This window comes from Tenrec ecaudatus, chromosome 4 (assembly GCF_050624435.1).
Source record: "Tenrec ecaudatus isolate mTenEca1 chromosome 4, mTenEca1.hap1, whole genome shotgun sequence".
NCBI lineage: Eukaryota > Metazoa > Chordata > Mammalia > Afrosoricida > Tenrecidae > Tenrec > Tenrec ecaudatus.
This window is the reverse complement of record NC_134533.1, coordinates 3,286,246-3,293,572: the sequence shown is the minus strand read 5'-3', so window position 1 is coordinate 3,293,572 and position 7,327 is coordinate 3,286,246. Positions and strand designations below refer to the sequence as shown.

Genomic DNA, 7,327 nt, shown 5'->3' with positions numbered 1-7,327 from the left:
ATTACCGTGGAGAAAAGCGTAACAAGGGGGTTAAGCTGGTGGCTTGGCTTATGCCAAAGGTGTCCAGGACCCAAGTGGGAGTAGGGCTGGGCCTGCTAAGGACACATGGGGCCCGGGGAGGGGTGCTCATTCAGACGTCTCTCTGCCTTTAAGGAGCTTGGAGATCAGTGTAGGGATGGGCCCGGGGGCAGGAAAGTGCACCTGCAGGAAGGTGCCCCCAACCAGCCCCAGAGCCCCATGAGCCATGGCCAGATGTGTCTCCCAAGGGCGACTACACTGAACAGTGGCTGAGGACAGGCGGGGGTGGGGGCTATCTGATACTTACCAGGTCACTCTGGACACGTCCCCACCTCCTGCCTCCTCACCAGCCTGATGCCAGCCTCACCAGCAGCCTCCATACCCTGCAGGGACAAGGGGATTCACAGAGCCCTCAGGCCACATTCACAGTGATGAGGCTCCTGATGGGGCTCGCTGGCTCCAATTCAGGAGCAGAACCTACTCAGGAGCCATCTTATCAGTCAGGATGGCTTCCTCTAGGCCCACTTCCAGCAGCTCCCACCTCTCTCCCCACTCTACCCTCACCTCCTCTCACCTTCTCCCGCTCCCTCTCCTTCTCTTGGCCCATTGGCCTGGCTCCAACCCGCTGGGGCAAGGGTGACAGGCTCTCAGGAACTACCAGTAAAGTGCCTGGAGGCCTCCCTCCACCAAAGGCTCTCGGCTCTCTTACTCCTAGGTTCCTGGTTCTGCCACGGCCTAGCATCACCCACTCTGGCCCAGTCACCCCATTCCTGCTCAAAAGCACCCTACTCCTGCCCAGAGCCATCCACTCCTGTCCTGCAGCACTTGTGAGGGTCACAGGTACTTTGTTGACATTGTCATCAGGCTGTCCAATCCTCTTGGTAGGCCATGAGCACCTTATTTGCATAGCCCCACCCAGTCACCATGGAAAGTGACAAGAGCAGGCATGGTTGAGGCCACAACACTCAACTCCCTGCATTCAACTTGACTCTGACTCACAGTGACCCCACAGCATGGAGTAGAACTACCCCCATTGAGTTTCCAAGCTGTCGATCTTTACAGATACAAACTGCTTTCTCCCACGGAGCAGCTGGTGGGTTTGAACCCCCACCACTCTGGATGCAGCTGGGCACCAAACCACCTAACCACTCTACCACCAGGGCTCAGTCTGAATATCCAGGAGGATTGGATTCAGTTCCTCACTCAGTCTCCATTCCATGCCACTGCACCTCATGCTCCATCCGTGGAGCATCTGTCCATGATGGTCCCATGTTGCTATGATGCTGAATAGGCTTCATCTGCAGAGTCCAAGCCATGACAGACTAGGAAGCAGGGCTCGGGGATCTGCATCCCCAAACCAGTCAGTGGAAGCCCTGAGGGCCTGGGCTCTTAAAACCACACCAGACAATCCATCCAGACACACAACTGACTTCTGCGTCCCTGGAGTCACAGAAGGCAAGCCAGGAACTGGAGGAGGATGTAAAATGTGTGGCTGAGTGCCTGCATCAATGATGGGCCCCTGTGCCCTGAGACCAGAAGAACTAGATGGTGCCCAACTACTGCGGTCACTGAACATTTTGGCCCAAGTATCTGTAAGAGAATCCTGATCAAAAGGGGAAACATGTAGAAAAAAATGTCTCCTTCACTGGAATCCAGACAAGCTGGAGTCATGGAGGGTGGGTAGGGCCTTGGGATTATCTCTAAACCATAACTGACGTTGTCTTAAAAGAAAACACTAGTTTAGTTTAACTGGCAAAGCATGTCTGCCTTGAGCTCTTTGACGCCCTCCTCCATGAGCCCTGAAGGAAAGCGGTATCCTGGAAGATGAGGGAGGAGCCGTAGGAGCAGTGAGTTGTTGACGGGGGAGGATTGGTGCAGAAAAGGAGGATGAGAATGGGGCACAGCTTGAAGAGCGTCATCAGACAGACACTCTTGAGCTGTTGCATTCTCGTCCCATCTCAGCAACAAGAAAAAGAAACCAAATGAGTTGTACCTTAAACATCCTTATGGGTCCCGGCAGGGTGCTCCATGTCGAACATAGGGATGGTGCAGGACCCAGCAGTGCTTCATCCCATGGCTGTGGGCGGACAAGAGTTAGGGTCAGTTCCCGGCACCTAACTGTTAACTCAGGGCAGAGAGGAGCCTACCCTTCAAGCTATTTGATGGGGAGAGGCAGAGCCGGATGGGCAAGCCAAGGGCCCTGAGGCTGTGTGCTCTCAAACAAAGACAGGGAACACAGGCTGGAGACCTGGGAAGCTGTTCAACTTGCAAAGACAGACTGCCTCTCAGGAAGCAAGGCAGACCACCCAGGTGTCCTGGTTCCTGGAGTCAGCACATCCCGGAGGTCCTCAGACACACCCTCCCTCCCGAAGTGCAGAAGTGAAGGGTGTGGTAAAACCGTTCTCCTGGGGTGTCAGAGACTCAGGAGGAAGGCTCAAAGGCTCCTTTGTTTAGGGGTCAAGGTGACCTTGTATCTTTTGGGTGTTGTTGTTTTCCTCATTGTAGGACATGCTGGGTTTGCCGATCGATCTGACAGTAGTGGTGATGGTGATGATGATGGTAGCTGTTGGGGTGACATAATGATTACAGAGGTGATGGGGATGGTGGGGGTGGGGGTGCTAGTGATGATGGCGATGATGGTGGTCATGATGATGGTGATGGGGGCTGGGAGTGGTAGTGGTGATGGTGACCATAGTGGGAATGATGAGTGATAATGATGATGGTAGTGATGGTAAAGACGATGATATTGACGATGGTGATGGCGTTGGGGGTGGCAATGATGGTAATGATTGTGGTAATGACAATGGTGGTGGTAGTGGTGATGATGGTGGTGGTCATGATGATGGTGATGACGACCATGATGGAGGTAGTGATGGTGATGCTGATAATGTTGTGATGATGGTGTTATGATGATGATGATATTGGTGATGATGATGATGGTGACATTGATGATGGTCATGATGATGATCACGATGGAGGCAGTGGTGGTGTTGATGGTGGTAATGATGATGGTGTTATGATGGTGATATTGATGATGGTGATGATGATGGTGATATTGATGATGGTGATGATGATGATCATGATGGAGGTAGTGGTGGTGTTGATGGTGGTGATGGTGATGATGATGATGGTGACATTGATGGTCATGATGATGATCATGATGGAGGTAGTGTGGTGTTGATGGTGGTAATGATGATGGTGATGATGGTGATATTGATGATGGTGATGATGATGATCATGATGGAGGTAGTGGTGGTGTTGATGGTGGTGTTATGATGATGGTGATGATGATGGTGATAATGATCACCATGATGGAAGTGATGATGGTGATGATGGTAGGAATTGCTGTAATGGTGAAGATGGTGACAATGGTAGTAATTAAGATAGTGGTGATGAAGGTAGTGAAGGTGTTGAGAGTGGAGACTTGGGTGTTGCTGTGATACTGAGCAGGTTTCAGTGGAACATCCAGTCTTAATAGATGAGGAAGAAAGGCCTGGTGGTCTACTAAAAATCAGCCAATGAAAGCCCTGTGAGTGCCTGGGCTCTTAAACACTAGCATTGGCTATTCCAAAGTACAGCAATGGTCTCTTCTTGCCTGGAGCAACAGAGGAGGAAGGAGAAGCAGAACAGGAGGAGAACGGGAAGTGTGTGGCTCCTTGTCTCTGCTCACAACTGCCTCCCTGTCTGGGAGACCAGGGCAGGACAGTGCCTGGCTACCACTACTGGGCATGGTGGCGGCTGTGGCGCTCAGGGTGGAATTGGGAGTGGTGATGGTGCTGGTAGTCATGGTCATGGAGCACAAGGACCTCCTTGTTCTCTCTCCTCCATGTGACACTCCTCTCCCTCAGACCATCCCAGACCACGGGTTTAGGACACAGCATGGTCACAGAAGAGGCGAGGTGGACAGAGACACGGAGAGATTGCGCAAGAGCTAGACTGAGAGGCAGCAATTCAGAGGCTGAGAGAAGCGAAGTCTGTGAGCGAGTCACACTGGGTGCCATGGAGTTGGGCTTGGGAAGGACAGAGAGATATAGACAGAGATAGGGAGAAAGACTGAGATACAGAGAGATAGGGAGATAGGGAGAAAGCCAGAGAGTGATTGGGAGAAAGAGAGACAGGGAGAAATAGCTACAGAGAAAAGGGGGGAAATGCTGAGACACAGAGATAGGGAGACATAGAGACCACCGTGAGCATGCCCCGCCATGTGGCCACAGGTCTGACTGGTCCAGTACCGTGCTCTGCCCTGCTCAGGACTTGGGGAAGTGAGGACATTCAGCCAGCATAGCTGCAGTTTCCCTAAGAGGGAAGAGAAACAGGCACTGCACACATCACCTTCCCCTCCCTACTCCCATCCCCACCTGGATTCATGACTCCGCCCTTGAAGACAGCTCTAAGCTTCCCTGGAGACACAGACTCCCTGGTCCTCTCCAGCCAGCTCCACCCTACCCAGGACTGCAGCACTGTGGGAAGCCCAGCTCTCTCTACCCCCCAGTGGCATCTCAGTGCAGCCAGGCAGGTGGTGGCCATGGGGCCGGGCAGAGGCGAGCCTTGCTCTGGAAGTAAATGTTGTTGGAAGAGCCTTGACTTTAAACCCGTGTATCTCTTGTCAGGGATTATGGCGCTTTGCATCAGCAACAAAGTAGAAGAGGAAACCCACTGCCATCCACGCACAGCAGCCTGTGCAGGGTCCCCAGGGCAGTAAACAAGCGGCCTTTAAGACCCGTGGGAGCAGACAGCCTCCTCCAAGGAGCAGTTGGTGGGTTTGAACTACCAATCTTGTGGTTAGCAGCCCAATACTTACCTGACAGCTCTTCGGTCTTCACAAATTGTCGTTGTTCTCGGTGGAGTTGGGAAAACAAAGCAAAGCCACACTCCCTGCCGTCAAGTAGAGGCTGACTCAAAGCTACTCTGTAAGGCAGGGTACAACTGCCCCTGTGAGAGTCTGAGGCTGTAACTCTCTACCAGAGCAGAAAGCCCCGGCTTGTTCTCAGTGAAGCTGGTGGTGGTGGTGGTGGTTTTGAACTGCTGACCTTTCTGATCGCAGCCAAATGCCTAACCACTACTATGTTGAAAGAAGGCTAATTTTTTTTTTCTTTTTTAAGAAGGCTAAAATTTTGACTTCATCCACACCTACATCTAAACGGCTGTCATGGGCGGGCAAGAGGGGACCCCTGAAGTTCTTTCTCCCTGGTGATGTTCCCAAACGCCTATCTGTCCCTCCTGGAAAGTCCCACTCAGCACCTCAGGCATCCAGGGAGACACCCACTCTTAAGCTTACAGACTGAGGCCCACATGCCCCTCCCAAGTCACCCCAAAACCCTACCCTGCGTAGCCCAGTATCTTTCCTCCTGCCCTTGGGCATCCTTCCCCCCAACTGCCCCTCCACAACCTGGCTACAACCCAGAGCAGGGCTTTCCAGAAGAGCCCGGTCTGGTCCACCCTGCTCCCTGGCCATCTGGTTGTGGTCATTCCTCCCCCCACCCCACCCCCAGGACAGCCAGACTTTGTCCTCGCCCACCCACCAGGTGGCCACCTGACCTCTGTGGTTTGTGCTGAGCAGGGTCCTTTCATGTGCTCCAGTCCAAAGGCCGGTATCACCAAGCAGCTGAAATCTTCCCCGGAACTGGCCCGTGAGAGTCCACCCCAGGGGACACGAACTGTGTTTTCCTGCCCTGTCGTCCCTGTGGGCCGGCCTCGGCAACCAGCAGGGTGGTTACCAGGCTCTGGTAGCGCCCACAGCTGTGTGCAGTCACCGCTTGCCTGGACCGCACGCTGCGCAGACCCTCTGCCGACAGGCCCCAGGCTGCCCCACCTCAGACCCCGGCGGGCACTCAGCTATGGCCCTGAGCATGCTATCCAAGCAGTTCTGCATCCGAAGGCCTCGAAAGGTGACCATGGGGCAGGGTAGGCTGGTCCTGGGAGTGAGCTGAGAGGGCGTCCAGAGGACCATCTTCCATGGCCTCCCCCCAACCACAATGGACACCCACTCGCCTGATCTAACAGGCTGCATGGGGAAGGCACTTGTCCCCAGGCCACCCAGCTGTGGAGGCAGCGTAAAGTGCCTGAGAGGTGGTCCTGGGAGGAGGGAGCTGGATGACCCCTCCCGGCTGCTTCCACAGCCCTGCCTGGTGGTCAAGCAGCTTCCAGAGCAGGCTGGGGGCTGCCCTCCCTGCACACCCTGGAGCAGGAGGCCTGGGCTTGGCTGTGCTCACGGTGGCCACAGGCAGTGTGGGAAGAAGGTGGGCCCCTTTTTGAGGCCTAGATACGAAAGGGGGGCTGCAGGAGGCTCTTTGCTCTGGGATATTCCACCTGCCTCTCTGGCCTGAGCACAGTGGGCCCTGAGGGTCCGCCATAGAAGTCAGATGACAGGGGAGGGGTTTGTGCCTGTCTGAAGGGCCTGGGTCCCAGCACACAGCAGGCTGGGGGCAGGTTGGGGTTCGGCAGTTCCTGGGAATGTGTGGTCAGCAGGCTTATAACCGTTTCTGGTTCTCAGAGTGAAGGGCAGGGGAGAAGCTAGCCCTGGGCCAGTCTGAGGCTGCTTGGCAGAATTAAAATAAATGCTTTTCTCAGAGACAGGAGAACATGAAGGTCTGAGGGGTGGGGAGTGGTACCTGCAGAGGGACAGTCACTGAGGGCAGGGTCTTAGCCTGCGGCCCAAGCTGGTGTCTCAGAGAGGCAGTGGACTGGTCCTTGCAGATCACAATTCTGGGGTCCTCATTTCCGTGAAGGGCGTGGGAGGTTGGGGCTGGGACGTTGACCGTGTCTTGGGTCAGGGTGTACCGTGGCTTGGCTTGGTACATCCTGAGCACCAAGGAGCTGCATCCGCCCCGCGCCCACCCCGCACTCCTAAATGTGAGAACCTCATAACTGCCCGCTCCGCGCCCACCTCCCCCCGCCCGCCCGCTGGGGCGCGCCAGGGCGAGGGGCGCGCGCAGTGAGCGCCCGCAGCCTCCGGGCCCGCGGCCGTGACCGGGTGGCGCGGCCCGCTCCGGCGAGGCCGATCCCGCCCGGGTTTTGGCGCCGCCGCCCTCGGCGCCCCGCCCGTCGCCGCCGCCCTCGCCCAAGGACCGTCCGCCGGCATTTCCTGCGGCGGCAGCGCCGCCGACCTCCGCGCCCGCCCCGCCGGCCGAGCTCCGAGCCGCGCGCACGGTAAGGGGCCGGGATCCGGGCCTGGCCCGGAGCCGCCCGCGGGCCGCCAGAACCCGGGAGCCGGGGCGCCGGGGACTGGGGCGCAGCCGGGCGGGGTGGCGGTGGAGCCGGGTGGGTTTGGGACGCGGGTGGGGCTGGCGTGGGGAGCGGCGCGCCCAGC

General features: G+C 56.4%; 1 protein-coding gene and 1 long non-coding RNA gene across 3 annotated transcripts in view; one reads left to right on the top strand and one right to left on the bottom strand.

Annotated features, from left to right (window-relative positions):
• Positions 1–298: 298 nt before the first annotated feature.
• LOC142446212 (uncharacterized) lies at positions 299–6,747 on the bottom strand. Its single transcript, XR_012784036.1, has 3 exons — positions 6,630–6,747; positions 2,012–2,095; positions 299–401 (listed from the first exon to the last, which is right to left on the bottom strand). It is a non-coding gene; the product is annotated as an uncharacterized LOC142446212 (long non-coding RNA).
• A 250-nt stretch (positions 6,748–6,997) lies between these two features.
• The window catches only part of OSBPL5 (oxysterol binding protein like 5), a 55,772-nt gene continuing 55,442 nt past the window's right edge, over positions 6,998–7,327 (top strand). For both annotated transcript variants that reach the window (XM_075545222.1, XM_075545221.1), the window contains exon 1: positions 6,998–7,167. The gene's annotated coding sequence lies outside the window, so the exon portion shown is untranslated. The remainder of the gene's footprint in view (positions 7,168–7,327) is intronic.